The sequence below is a fragment of the Cryptomeria japonica genome, chromosome 3 (genome assembly GCF_030272615.1).
Source record: "Cryptomeria japonica chromosome 3, Sugi_1.0, whole genome shotgun sequence".
Taxonomy (NCBI): Eukaryota; Viridiplantae; Streptophyta; class Pinopsida; order Cupressales; family Cupressaceae; genus Cryptomeria; species Cryptomeria japonica.
The window spans coordinates 814,210,337-814,225,467 of NC_081407.1; positions in this window are offsets into that span (position 1 = coordinate 814,210,337).

Below are 15,131 nucleotides of genomic sequence, written 5' to 3' on the forward strand. Positions count from 1 at the left end.
GTTAAACATGTTCAACATTTTGCAGAAAACTTATCATGTGTCCTTTGTATCTAGATTGACCAACTATTACATGTATAACTGATAGTATTGGGCTAACACGAGCAATCAACATTTTATCTAATGGAGTCAATTTTGCAAGCTTCTCTAGTTGCAACCTAGGATCCATATTATTTGAAGCTGGAAGTATTTGATTATCTCTATTTTGTCTACATCTAGTGCATAAAAGACCTTAACTGGTGAGGATATTATGATTCCTAGATAGCATTCTTGATAAATATAACACATATTTGGCAATGTAAAGTTACCTAATTGATGTCAAAATTATAGTTCGAGTCTTTTGAAAATAGCTTCAAGCATTTCATTTGAGTTTTGCATGTTTTTTTTTATTTCTTTATATAGATGAACTGATCCCCATTGAGTTTCACGCTCAAGTGTTTTGGGTGCATGTTATGTTGGTCTTGAATTTTTATTTTGAAGATTCAATTCAATATTTGAGTTAGATGGTTGACTGTACCTCCCACTTGATTGTAGATCAAGTTAATGTCTTTCTTCTCTTTCAAAATGATAGAGCTCTTTGGATGTTCGTTGATGACAATTTCTAATCATATTTTGCTGTCTATTTTGAATTTCTAGTTCTTGTACTCTTTTTTTTATCTGGAGAAAAATGGGCTTTGAAGGGGCTAGAAACCTTGTACAAACGAATTTTGTAGGGATTTGGAACCCACTAGAAGAACATTAGCAAAAGATAGCACATAGACCAACGACAACGAACCAACAACAAATCATAAGCTACAAATCATGAGAAATCTTGTTATTACAACAAAAAGTGTAAGCCAACAAACAAACAAGCTCTAAAAAAGTAATGGGTTTTGACAAGCTCCAAAAACCTTCACAATGGGTTTTGAAAAGGTTCACATAACCTTCAAATGATTTAAATTCAAGGTTGTAGCAAACACACAACCCACGATGCCAAACAAAAACCAACCTAGATCCTAGAAATATTAAGAGTAGTGGGAACAAGGCTCTCAACATACACTCTCCTACGAAGTAGGTACAAGACCTAATTACCATCCTCAAGCTCCGCCTCAATAGGAGCAACAACAAAAAAACTAAGAACCACCCTTAAAATCCAATAAAAGGAGTGAGATCCAAACTAAGGGCAACAATAGTCCCCTTACAACATCTCTCATCATCACCTGTAACACCAATTACCACCTCAATAGAAACCAACTCCACCTCTATAGGACACGCAAAGGACCATACAAGTCGACATTGAAAATCAACACAACCCACCATCACACCCTCCACCTCAATAAAAGAGAAAATGGTAAGATCTAAGGAAAGGGTAGAAAAAAAACCCTTGAAGCAACTCCAACACCTAGGAGCAATAAAGACCAAGAAAAACTCCAACCATAAAACATGAAGCCCAAAATACAATAAATTCCTAAAGCCCTCCACCTCAATTTGCTAGTGTTTATCTACCAACTCAAAATTCTCACACATCAAAGGTTTATTAGATGGAACACTCTTTTGTATGTTTGTGCTTTAGCTTTGAATTTTAGTCCCAAAAACCTGCCCTATGGAGAAGGCATTTCTAATGCAAGAGCTCCAAGAACAATCTTTAAATAGTGAAATGATTTGAAATCCATGCTATGAGTTTCCTTGGTTTGCATGTTTTTCAAGGCCTTCAGATGTAATTTTTTTTATCTTTTACTAGATTCCCAGATCTACCTAAGGGAATTATAATACTTTTTAAGGTCTTAAAAATGTTTTTTAAGACCTTACAAATGTATTTTTTTTAATCTTTTACTAGATTCCTAGATCTACCTAAGGGGATTATAATGTTTTTTTAAGGTCTTGAAAGATTTTTTTTATCTTATACTAGATTCCTAGACCTACCTAAGGGAATTATCAAATATAGTTTTACGAGATATTTAAATCTCCACTTGGTCCAGCTATAATGGAATAAATGCATTGTGGTAAGTGTTCATATCTTCCATGAACAAACACTGATTGATTCAGGTAATCCCTTTGCCGTAAAAACTAAAGTTGAGACTAAGGGTGCAGCCCTTTCTTAATCCCCTTAGGTGCCCAAAGAAGTTAGAAGATATTGTTTTATATAGAATTGAATAAGGAACTGAACTCATGCAATCCTTTCCCCATTTAATCCCATATGCATTAAAATTGAGCTATGTTGCAGGGTACAGTGTACCTGATATATGTACCTTGCCCAAATGGGTCCAAGTCTAGCTTTGGCTTTTATAAAACAACAATAGAAATACTCCAAGATAATATCTCATTTTTTAAGAAATGAAATAAATTCTTTGAAGAAGGGCAACAACATATAATGCAAATCATATAAAGATGCATTATAACAAAAATTGAATGAAAGGAAAGACATTACAATCTAATTGAAATCAATACATTGATAAACAAACTGCAATATCATGGCAAGTTACTTACCTCAACTCACAAATCATATCAAGAAGATCAACAACAGAAAGTCAAGAATGTTTCACTTACCTAGATGATAACAAAATAGAACAAATATATCAAAAAAATATCATACTTACATGAAAATTTAATAAATATACTACAAAATATGAATCTATAATTCACAAACCAACAATAAACCACACAAGCAATAAAGTACAATAATCTACACAAGAAAACAAAGTTTGCACACAAATGATTTTAATTAATTTCTCAAAGAAAAACAACTCTGCAATGTCATTGCATAAATAGCCTCCGCATTGGGTTCTCCCTCTCTCACTGTATAATCTGCCTCTTTTCCCTTGGAGAAGGTCCAATTGCTCAAACTAAGCCCACAAAAACTATTACATATAAGTGAAAGTGGGTGTAGAAGCTTCAATTGCTCAAACTAAGTTCAATAATGTTCAGATTCACCTTCAACGAAGATTGCAAATTGCTCATACTAATGTTCACAATTGAGATTATATAAAGATTATTGCTCAAACTAATGTTAAATCTGAATTATTTAAAATATCAATGTTGAAAGAAGGCTGAATATATTATTGAAACTTCTTGTTGCAAGACTGTGTACATATAAAAAAGAATATCGTTGTTCTAAATATAGAATGAATACATGCATTCGAATGCATAGAGAATTTGACTAAACTAATTAGAAGCTCATTTTATATTCAAATAGAATTAAAAATCAAATTGATAAAAAAAATTTAAAAAACAACTATAATTTAATAAAAATGCATGTCTTTAAAATCTATTATTAAGATGAAATTGGTGTGGAATTCTTATTTTCATGTAAATTTAAATGCTTTTAATTTTTATTGATTGTTTATTTATTTAATATTAATGTTGAAGAATATTATATTATATTTAATATTAAATTATTATATATGATTATATTATTATATTTTTAAATTTCTATTAAATTTTCAAAATATTTTTAAAACTAAATTATTATTATATTTTTATCAAATTATCTAGAAAAGGAAAAAACTATTAAAATTAAATAATAATAATTATTATTGTTATTATATTTTTGAAGTAGATTTTATGTAGATATTTTCAATATTGTAATACCAAAAATAGAAAACTAGCATGCTTATATTTTTAAAAAAATATGTAAAAGATCTAAATATATCATATTTTTTTCACTATTTCACTTAAAAATTATTATATTATAATTAATATTGAATTTATTATTATATATGATTATATTATTATATTTTAATATATTTCTATTATTATCTTTTAATAATTCTATTAAAATCTTTTTTTAAAAATGAAATTTTTACTATTATATTTTTATTAAATTATTTTAAAAAATAAAATAAAATAATTATTAATATTATTCTTATATCATTATATTTTTATTTTTATTTATTCTTATCCTTATCATTGAATTATTTAAAGTGAATTTGTGTAATTAACTTTTAAATATGTAATGATATATTATAATATTTATATTGTTCATTAATTTATTTTGTTCATTAGTTAGTCTTTCAAAATTGTCTTCTAAATATTAATAATTTAGATAGAAATTATTTTTTATTTATATAATTATTAATTGTCCTATTATATAATTATCATAGTTTAAATAATATTTTAAATTTTATGTATGTAATTTTTAAATATTTAAATTATATTTTAAACTTTAAATTTGTCAGACAAACGCTTTTATTATTTAATCATTCAAAAAAATTGAATATTGATAACTTATATATAAATTATTTTTACTATATTAAATATTTAACAAATGTCATGGTAATAAATTTCAACTCTAGAATAAATACTATTATTATTACAATACTATAAAGACAATGCTATAAAGATAAGGACGCTTGTTAATTATGTATTTTCTAAATATGTATTATTTGTTTCTTATTACTGCAAGAACAAGGGTGTTGACCCTTAATACAACAGCTTGAAGGTAGTGAGAGAGACAACAAAAAGGGGAGCAATCCTCGAAAGAATATAGTCGGGCAGGCCAAAAGAAAACACTTGTCAAACCAGGAAATACCTAGAACCCCAACTCAAGGAGGGGGAGAGACGCCCAAACCATGACAAGGAGGGGTTTGGGGGAGGAGAGAAAACTTCCACTTTTGCCTATGACAAACCATAGTTCAGGCAATAATGTCATTAGGACCATCAAGGGAGAGATCAAGCGGGGAGGATCCCTCTGAAACACAACCAGAGGAGCTAAAAGAGTGATGTTGCAAAATAGCAACAGGCTAGTGCAGAGGAACAACATCAGGAGAAGATTCGGTAGGAGTAGAACAGAGCTACAAAATAGAAGCAATAGGATTTGGATCCATAGGGGCAACAACAACAACATCGACAACAACTTAAATGGCAATAAGAGACACAACTTCATCTCGAGAGGAGTTCTCATCCTCCCAAGAGGAGTCCACATAGTCATCATCATAAACAGTCAAGTGATCCATTGTAGTATCCTTCCGCCACATAGCTTCACCTTTGTGATGCGAAAGGGAGCAGTTTGAAGCTAAATAGCGAGTAGAGAAGTATTTTCGGTAGTGAAAGGGGAGGCCCTCAAAGTCCAAAGGTTGAGTCCAAGGCCTATCCCCAGCCATAAGAACCACATCCCCAGGGAGGGGCAAGAAGATGTCAATATCAACTAAGATGCAGGCAAAGGTGGAGTGACCCATGGAAGACGTAGCATCATCCACCTTCAAGAATCATCCAATAAAGTTACCGATAGCCTCATAGCAGAATGCTCCCATAAATGCAAAGCAAGGTTCAGAAGGCAAACCCAAATCGGATGCACATTACGTGGATCTGTGAGGGGGTTAAAAGAAGTTGTCCAGGGCTTAACAGAGAGGAAGTGAACTCCCAATCCCACAACTTGCCCAAAATCAAGTCTTGATCGAATGAAGAAGTAAAGGAAGCAATGAAAAAGACTTTAGCACAAGGAAAAAGCTCAATACTATGAGCAACCAAAGGCTTCCAAGAATCACTCACCCAACAATGAAGGTTCAATAACGAAGGCCAAAGCCCAGAGAATCTTCACACCAATGCACAACACTGATAGAACCTAATGTTGTCCACAACATCCTGTCCACAAACCACCAGAAGGGGGGACTTGGAATGGGGAAGAGGATGAGTCCTTTTGGGGGGTTGGGCAGTAGATTTGGCCACACAAGCAAAGTTATGCTTGCCAGCAAATGAAGGTGATTTGGGCAGGACATTATCATCCACAGCAGGCTCGCCAACCGTAGCAGCATCACCAGACAGAGGAGTAGCTCCATTAGCCTGAGCATCTGCAATAGCAACAACCCTGGAAGTGCATCCAAGGGGGGGAGGGCACAAGCCACCCACAATTGAAGCAAAAGCACCAATAGTCACCATAGAGGCACCCGCGCAAGAGGAAGGGGATCCACCTAACGGGGAGGGCGTGGATGCAAGAAGAACTACGGAAGGGACGTGTGAATGAGAGAAGAGTTCAAAACACCTGTGTTGATTGCAAAACTCCAAACGCCAATGGCAACACTAACCATAGAACCCATAGGAGGGGGGGGGGCAAAAGTCTTTCGTAGAAGCAGGCCCATTCAAACTAGAGTGGGTGAGAAATTTGTTGGATGGAGCAACACGAGTTGTTGGAGCCATTGCAAGGTTCCTCCAACTTGTTAATAAATATGTATTATTTGTTATATTTGTTAAACTTTTGGATTAAATTATGTGCAATATCTTTAATCCAAAAGTTTAACAAATCCAACATTATGGACTACAACATTGATTATATTTATTTCTTATTCAGATACGCAACAAAACAAGGGTGTTGGCCCTTTATACAAACAACTCATAGACGACAAAAAGAAAAGAAGCAAAACAAGGATGCAAACCCTTAGCAAACCTAGGTCTGACAAACCTTTAATAGCAAGTCAAAAGACTGCTACTAAAAGCCTACCAGACCAACAATAGCCCAGAACCCCGTCTCAAGAGCGGGGAAAGACACCCAAAACTTGACCAAGGAGATGTTTGGGGAGGGGGGGGGGCTTACCCTTTTGCCTGAGAAAAACAATAGTCCAGGCAATACTGTTACTGGGAACATCATGAGAAGGATCAAGTGACGAAACCCCCGCAGAGACATTGTTCGCAACAAGAGTAGATTGTTGTTGCAGAACCACGACAGGAGTAGAATCATCAGGAACATATCATTGTTGCAGGACAATAGAAAGAGAAGATTCACTAGGAGCATATCATTGTTGTAGAATAAGAGCAGTAGGTGGAGGAGCCTTGGGGCTAGCATAGGTCATGTCAGTAGCAACAAGAGGGCCAACAAGGGCTCAATGATAGTAAGAGGCACAACCTCAACCCGAGAAGAGTCATCATCCTCCTATGAGGAGTTATCAGAATTAGAATTAGAAGCCTTGACAGTCAAATGATAAACCGCAATGTCTTTCCATCAATTAGCAGCATCTTTGTGGTGAGAGAGAACAATCTAAAGCTAAGTGGCCCATTGAAAAGCATCTTCACTAGTGAAAGGGGAGGCCCTCATAATCCAACGATTGAGTCCATGACCTATCCCCAACCATAAGAACCACATCCCTAGGGAGGGGCATAGAGATGTCAATGTAGATTAAAATGCAGGCAAAGGTAGAATAACCTATGGAAGTTGTGGAATCATCAACTTTCAAGAAACGACCAATAGAGTTACCAATGGCCTCATAACAATAATGCTCTCAAAAATGAAGGGGGGGTTAGGAAGGAGAACACATACTGGACACACATTTAGTTGTTCAGTAAAAGTATTAAATGAAGTCTAGGGTTTGACAGAGATAATTAACTCCCCAAGCCCACAACTTGCCCAACACTAAGTCACGATCATGAGAAGAAGCAAAGAAAACAATGAAAAAGCCTTTAGCACAAAGGTAAATCTCAATGCTACCAACAACTAAAGGCTTCTAGGAATCACTAACCCAACGATGGAGATCAAGGAGAGAAGGACAGAAACCAATAAATCTACACACCAACCCGCGATGCTCATAAAAGCCAACATTTTCAACCACATCTTGGCTACAAACCACCATAGGGAGGTTTTGGCACAAGAAAGAGGTTGAAATTTCCCTTTGGGAGGAGCAAAAATTTGGCCACATGTGCAAAACTACACCCACTAGCAATAGACTTAGCACCAACCATAATCAAACCATTGTCAACAGCAATGGCAGCAACAACGTCACTAGGAGCAACCACGATGCCAACACCCACAGGAGGGACGACATCACCATCCTTGTTGAATGCAACGACAAAGGACTTATTAGCAAGAAGGGGAGAGTCGTGGGAAGCAGAACCAATAAGCACAGATTGCAGAGGCATTTTGGACACGAACCCAAGCTAGGCGAGAGGAGAAAACGATTTCAAACTCATCGAACGGGAATTCTCCAACAATGAATCATATTTCTCTATATCTTATCTAGGCACATTAATTATTTATTATATCTTTAGTAAATGAGAACAATATTTTTAAAATCTTATAATGATTTAATTATTACATAATTATATTTTATATTACAATATATTAAAAGAATAATTAATAATATTCTTATTTAATATATTTTTATTTACAATTATTTATTTAATACATTAATATATTTTTTATTTATAATTTTTTATCTAATATTATTTTTTTAAATATCAAAATGTAATTTATTTATTTTATTTTATATTTTTAATTTGAGCTATATTTGGTTTAACCTTTTATTGGTAAAAAGTATTCATATATAAAATGTATTAATGTCCAAACACTTTGTTAATTAAAAAGATTATAAAAAGAAATACTTTCTTTTTAATTTTTTTAGGTTTAGCTAATTAAGTCAAGAATTTGAGGGTTGTTCAAGTGATTTAAAAGTTTTGCAATCCTTTAATCCAGGTCAACTCTTCCTTGATTTCCTATTGACAAAACTATGACATAATTATAATTATTGCAAGATTTTATATCACTTCTAGATAAATATCAACTATCAATAGATTATTACTAATCTTCTATTATTTATTAGTGTACTATATTTAGTTCTCTCCGCATTACATTTGACATTACCTAAGAAAACAATTTTTACTCTATTCTTACGAAGAATATATTTTATTTTTTAATTTTTAGATTTTTTTTCTATTTTAAATTTGGACATTTTCTTCCTCTATTTTAGAATGCTACTATGGTTTAATAATGTTTAGCACATCTTTGTGTCATGTGTACCCTAGGTGAATTCGGTTATTTCAACACATTTAGTTAAAATTATGTTATTATTAAATATAGACATATATCACAATATTGATAAAATGTTTTTTAAATATTTTTTTAAGAGACTAGCATCCTAAAAATTTGAAGCAAAATGTTTTTTCTATACTTAAATTATATTAAGTCCTAATTATTAATAATAATGTGAAATTGTGTATTTTTTATAATTTGTTTTGATCATATTTGCAATTATCATGGATAATTCCAGAACTAACTCATCCAACACAAAGTTGAATAAAATAAATTAGTTGAGTTGTTTGTTGCTCCTATGTGTTTCTTCATTATTTTATATATTCACAAATCAACTATTCAATCTATAAAGTCACTCTAGTAACAAATCATCACACTATTAATATTTAAAAATGTTTTTCATAAAAAATAAATTCAACTTCGACTATATTATATAGATATATCAAAATTTAAATCAACCAATCAATAGAACAATTATTATAATTGCATACTTATTTTGAGATTTATGTAAAAGATAATTTTATAACATACAATAGATTCCCACAAATAAATACATTTATATAAAGAAGGAAAAAACTATACAAATAAGACAAAAAGTAAATAAATTTGATCAAACAAGCTAAATATGTATTAGAGTTAATAATCTTACTAAATATTTTATATATGCAATAACAAATTAAATAAACTTGATTTTGAAAAAAAAATTTTAAAAATGATAAACATATTTTAATTTATTTTTTAAAATATAATTATTATATTTTAGAAAAATTACATTTTAAATTAATCTCATTAATCTAGTGAATATGAATAATTAAAATGGAGGATCGTTAGAAAAATAATTAGACCATAAAATTGATGTAATATTTGTCTTGTGACAACTACTAATAAAACATAGTAATAATTTGAAAATAATTAACATTTGTGTGCATTAAATTGTTACATAATAATGATATGATTCATTGATCTACCTTAGCTCAAGTAATAAGAGGGAGAATCATATAGTGGGCCAACCTAACTTTGTGTTTCCCAAAATCTCCCTTAGATATGTCACATCACTTTGAATTGTGTACAACTGTTTACATGTCAAGTCTCCTACTTTAAAAACTTGGTTTCAAGTTCAAATGGTCAAATATGATGTCACATCACATGCCTTTTCTATCAAGGTGCCCAAAATGGTCCCAAAAAGAAGTAAGATCCATAGTTGTGCACTAAGTCATGTTTATTGGTGTGTTGATGTGGCATCACATAACTAGTTGTTTTTTCAAATTTACTGGAATATTTTTGGAGATAAGTATTGACATGACGCTTTTTGTGTTCCACTAGTAGACTAATTGTGCCCCACTACCATCCCCACTTTTGGACCCCACTCCATTATAGGGCCCTCTCCCCTACTACATTGATTGATGGCATGATCAACGGGGAATGTTTGGCTCTTGTTGACATAAGAAACATAGATATGTCCAATTACTGATTAATATATTCATTGGCAAGGGCATTGGAAAATAACATAAGGTGTCATCCTGATTTGTTCTTTCCAACAACATAATTATTTCTTCACACATAGGGGAGAGGGCTCATATGTGGATATTTCAAAATATTCTCAATTTTGCACAACAATTTCCAAATTTTATTAGCTTAATGAAACAAGTATATTAAAGGAAGAAACAAGTATAAATTAACTTAGTGAGTTGGTTGTACCAAGCCTTGGAAGGAAACCAACAAAATAAAATATATACATGGCTAGTAATTATGATTTCATTAGCAACTTTGATCCCATCAGGCATGTAGAGGAAACTATTGGTCCACCTAAGAAGCTTGTTCTTAAGTTTGTTGAGGAACCATTTCCACATATCAAAGACCAAGACCTCAATCCCAAAAGGAGTGTCGGGTTATTTGAATACAACCCCATAATGAATGGGTTTCCATTCCTTAAAAATCCACTCAAGAGAAGAGGCCACAATCATTTTACCTACTCAATCTTGTTTATGGAAATTTATAGTCTAGAAATTGAACATAAGAGATGAAGGACATTCGTAGTGTTTGTAACCCAATAAATTTTGACCATTTTTTTTTGTTTATTTATTTAATCAATCATTTTATTTACAGCAAAGAAAAGAATTAAAAAAACAAGAAACAAGATTCATACAAAGGAAATTAATCTTTATTCCCAATAAGTTTCATTCAAAGGAAGAAAACAAGAAAACAAGATTCATAGATAGGTAAATAATTTTTATTCACAGGAAAGAAAAGAATAAAAACAAGAAACAAGTTTCATACAAAGGAAATTAATCTTTATTCCCAGTAAGTTTCATTCAGAGGAAGAAAAGAAGAAAACAAGATTCATACATGAGTAAATAATTTTTATTCACAGGAAAGAAAATAATAAGAACAAAGAAAAGAATAAGAACAAGAAAACAAGATTCATGCACGGGTAATTTTTATTCACAGAGAGAAGAATTAATTCTTGGAAAAATAACTAAATAGGAAAAGTAGGATTTTTGCACAAATCTAGACTTAAAAAGAAAGGAAAGGAAAAGCAAGATCTCTTTCCTTCTTTTTCCCTAAAGAAAAATTAATTAAATAGATATCCTTATATGCATTTTTAAGGAGAAAAGGTTTTTTTTTTTTTTAAACAACAAAGAATTAATAGAATTTCTTTGATTAACTTTTCTAATTAACTAAGATGGTAGATCTTTTATATGAAATAAATTCTAAGAGAGAAAATAAACTATTTCTTGCAAAATACAAAGTTTACGCATGTCAATTAAAAGAGGAGAACCTGGATACTTGAAGCTCGATGTAGAATCCCCTCCAAATTTTTCAAGCTAGCCTCCCTTGATCCTTCCTTGCAACTTTATGAAACTTCTTCAAAACAACTACTTAACAATCCTACAATGAAATGTGACTACAAAGAAAAACCTACTACTTCCAATAACTTGAGAAAAAATTTCTTCAAAAATAATCAACTCCCTCTTTTCGAAAACTTGCATACATTATATAGAAAAAATCTCTCAATTCCACTATCTAGAGAAATTAATTGAAAATGAGATTCTTTTCCAATATTGGATCCATGCAAAATTGATTAATAAATTAGTGGGGGAAGTTACATACAAGGAAATTAAAGAATGAAGATTCCTCTAGAAGCTTCTAATTTCTCCTACAACATGTGCCTATTTGAAAATGGGAAATTAAATCATGCCTATTTAACACTAGTACTTTTTGGGATCAATTGTGTATAAGTTATTTTACATCAAAATAAATTTTACACAAATATACTCCCACATGGCCTTGAAGAATTATGTAGGAGGACATCCACACCCACCTTTTCTCATTAGTCATGGCCAAAAGAGAGCATTGATTTCCTTAATGAAGCACTCTCAAGGTGGTGGTCATAATCAAAATCAGTTTTGGGGGTGATACAACCCCCAACTACAACATCAATTTCTTCTTCCTAGGATCATCATCAAAGGAATCTAAAAAAACTCATTGGTAGTGATTGAGGAAGGTTTTCATGATGTTTCTGTGATATGTAAAGTGATGATTTTTCATGTCATAGATAGCAATGATCATCTCGCACACGTGCTTATGCTTTAAGATAATGGAAGAAAGAATGGATCGTTTGTCTCCATCTTTAGTCCAATTGATTCGAGACAAATGTGAGACCCTTTTACCTTTGTAGACCTCCATTTGACAAATCTTGTTTTAAATGAGAATAATGGCCTATTGAAGGAAGTGTTAATGGAATTAACTACTACTAGAGACTAACCTTTGGCTAGCTAGCCTTGTAAAGCTTAGGTTCAAGAATCCACAAGGCAATGAAGGAGGGGACACACTTAGGTTGACAAAGGTTGGAGGTATTGAGTTTGAAAGGGAGTTCGGAGAGAGAAGAAAGGGTAACAAATAGTTGAAAAGAGGTGAAGATACAACGATGATCGAAGAGAGTAGCAAAGAGATCCAAATAGATGAGATTATCTGGTGTAGGGATTTATTTGAAGCATGGGAGGTAGAACCAATTGATTCTACTAAGTTCACATAAAGAACCAAAACTACTATTTTACCAATTGGAACAACAAGAATGGAGTTTAGGTGAGACAATGTCCATGAATAGGGTCCAATTTACCCAATAAGTTACAACAAAGAACCCAAGAATCAAATTCCAATTGAAAGAACTTAGCACTACTCCAAATTGTAGCTCAACAAGTCCCACACATCTCAAAGAGGAGTCCCACACATCTCCCATGGACCTTGTAGCTATCTCTGGAATCAAAACCCTTGCCCATCCTCCCTCCTCATGATGTCAAATTTCTGTGGATGCAACTTCCTTAAATACTACATTGGTTGAATGGACCATTCACAACAAAAGAGCTTAATAGGAAAGTCCTATGTTTTTCCATAAAATTGTTAATGGTATTTAGGGTTTCGCATTTGAAAAGCACTCCAATAAGCTTTGAATAAAACAAACACCAGTATAAATGTTGCACAACTTCAACAAATAATAGCAAAACGTACAATAGCAACATAACATTCACTACCAAAGGATGTCATATCATAATCTTGCTTGCTGGGTCAAGTTCACTATCAAAATTCATAGATAATGAATTTAAATTCAAAGGGTTAAACCATTCCAATATGAAAAATCATGAAATTAAATTCGAAAAGAAATTCATATGCAAAGAGATCACAAGCCACAAGTAGATTGTTTTACTCATATTTGCCCATTAGCTCGGATTTTGAGCATGTCAATAGAGGCCCTACTCTTATCAGAAATTGAAAAAACTACCTACTAAAGCTAGCTTTTGTATTGTAGCATGTTGATTTGATTTGTGTTTACTGCTATATTTGATAAATTAAGTACAGAAAATAATAATACAAATGATAAAGCATACTAGCATATATACCTTAAATTTTAATTTAATCTATATAAAATACGCCGAGAGATATCCTTCTCGAGGCACCTATTTTTAACGAATTTTACAGCAGTAAAATATATCTTTATTCCCACATGAAATTATTACAGTGAAGAAGACTAGAGATGGTCGACCAACATACACATAATTACCTGAGTGACAACCCACTTAATACAAATAATTAATACATTGTTGGATATCAAATATATAACAATAGGCATTTTATGTCAGCTACAATTTGGGTTATCATTTCTAGCTTGAGTATCATAGGTAGGCAATTTTATCAAACCATTAAGGTGAAAGTTACACACTTAAAAAGTCATAAATAATTTCAACATTTGCCATTTTTGATGTCAGATTTTATTTCTAGAGTTTTGACCCTTTGATTTCGGTATCGCTCCTAAATCTCCCAAGTGTTTGCAAGCAGTTGATATGAATTCGATTTAGTATATTCCACCAGCTTGATTCTTCCCCAATATTCTTATATTCCGGTATATAATGCAAGGCATCCTGACTAGGTAAGCTAAATAAGGGACAAGGATTTGCAACAGAATTTCTAAGCCCATCATTTTACAATAGTTGCTTACTTCAAGCATGTGACCAGACACTTTTAGCCTACATTGTAAGAATTTGATGAGATGTAATCTCACAGATAACAGAACACAGGAGGTTTCTTAAAGATCCATTACAGCCTGCCTTTTGAAACACATCTTGTTTTAAGGGCTTTCCCATGGTTGACTAACCATGTGAAGCTTTTCCTTTTGTTCCATGGAATGTTCACCCATACATTCCTCTATATAGCATCAGCAAAATTATACTGCTACATTGGGGCACATAACTTTGAAAGTATAGCCTCCCTTTCCTTGGGCATCTCATTGACTTTGATCAAGCATATAGAACGATTGTTGGGTTCATCTGTAAGAGTTTGATCTTCTTCCCAAAGAATACAAACAGCATTTCCACGTAAGAGATTTTATAGTTCCCGTTTCCAGTAAATTGCAAATCACCATGGCCAAGACCAAATTTCAGACAGACTACCCTCTAATACAAATATGCTTTTTGTCCTGTTACTTGATGACTGGATGCCATGTGTAAGATAATCCCTATACAAAGGCACCATTTACCACATCTAGCCGTGCTAGGATATTTTATATTTACTGATGCAACCAAGAATTTCACTATCATAAAAAAGCAATCCTGACTGTAATAGCTTTCCATACAAACTCCACTGCGAGGGATTCATTGATAGTCTCCAGCTTGTGTACATTAAGTCACCCTTAAAATTGGAACCAAAGATTTGCCCCATTAAAGAAGTGATATCTTATGTTTTTAGTTAGAGCCCTGCCAAAGACTTTTTTTAATACAGAATTGTATAGCATGCATAAGATTTTGCTGTAACTGAACTTAAACAGCCTCATAGCCTGAGAATCTTAGAATAACAAGGTATTTTAAATGATTTAGAACATAGCGGACTGTAAAACAATGAAGCATAAAAAAGAATAAATGACAGTACCCTT